We start from the raw sequence: 1,431 nt of genomic DNA, 5'->3' as shown, positions 1-1,431 counted from the left end.
TACTCAACTCATCTCTACTTTTTCTAAGAAACGATAGTTCTGCACTTAATAAATAAATTTCTATTTGCAGAAGAGTTCTCAACTCATAAAATCATTTTTCATTTAAATAAAAGTACTCAATTCATCAAATCCCATTTAATTTGAATAAAAGTAATAAACACAATGTTTTTCTTTTATTAAAAAAAAATACATAACTGATTAAATCTACTTCTATTTTAATTAATGTACTCAACTTATCAAGCCTCTTTCTCTTTTAGTAAAAGTACTCAACTTATTTAATCTCTTTTTATTTAATCAAAAGTACTTTACACATCAAAAATCATTTTATATGAATAAAAGTACATAATTCATTAGGTCTCTTTTTATTTAAATAAAGGTACTTAACTCATCAAATCTCTTGCTATTTAAATAAAAGTACCTAACCTATTAGGTCTTTTTGTTTTCAAATAAAAGTACCAAATTTATCAATTCTCTTTCCTTTTAAATAAAAGTACTCAACTCATCAAATCTCTTTCTGTTTTAATTTAAGTACTCAACTTTTTCAATCTCTTTACATTAGAAAGGAAGTACTAAACTCATGAAATCTTATTTTATTTGAATAAAGGTTTAAACTCCTAAAATTGTTTTTTATATTTAAAATAGTACACTACTCCTCAAATCATTTTATGTATAAATAAAATTACTCAAATCCCTAAATCTTTTTAATTTTAATAAAAGTACCTAATATTGTTCTACCTTTTTTATTTGTACGAACTTTCTCAACATATGAAGCCTCTTTCTATTTAAATGTAAGTACATAAGACATCAGATCTCTTTCCATTTAAATAAAAGTACGTAAATCATGAAATCTCTTTCTATTTATGTGAAAATACTCAACTCATTCAATCTCTTTCGATTTGAATAGAAGTACTAAACACAATAAATCTATTTCGATATGAATAAAAGTACTTAACCTATTAAAACTTTTTCCATTTAAATGAAAGTACTTAACTCATTAAATCTCCTTATATTTAAATTAAAAATACTATACTTATCAATCTCTTACCATGTAAATAAAAGTACTTAACTAATCATATCTCTTTCTATATTAGTAGAAGTACTCAACACATCAAATCTCTTATTATATAAACCAAGGTATTAAACTCATCAAATTTGTGTTCTACTTGAATAAAGCTACCTAACTCATCGAATCTCTATCCCTTTAAACAAAAGTACCTTACTCATCAAATCTCATCTTATCTGATTAAGAGTACTCAATAGATTAAATCTCTTTCCTATTTAACGCAAGTACTCAACTCATCAAGTCTTTTTCTATTTGAATTTAAGTTCTTAACTTATAAAATCTTTTTTTATTTGAATAAAAGTACTAAAACTATCAAATCTCTTTTTATTTAAACAAAAGTATTTATTTTGTCAAATCTTTTTCTGTTT

Source organism: Polistes canadensis, unplaced genomic scaffold (assembly GCF_001313835.1).
Source record: "Polistes canadensis isolate GaletaPanama2010 unplaced genomic scaffold, ASM131383v1 scaffold_818, whole genome shotgun sequence".
In the NCBI taxonomy this organism is placed as follows: Eukaryota; Metazoa; Arthropoda; class Insecta; order Hymenoptera; family Vespidae; genus Polistes; species Polistes canadensis.
The sequence above is the reverse complement of the archived record's forward strand: the minus strand, read 5'-3'. Positions refer to the sequence as shown.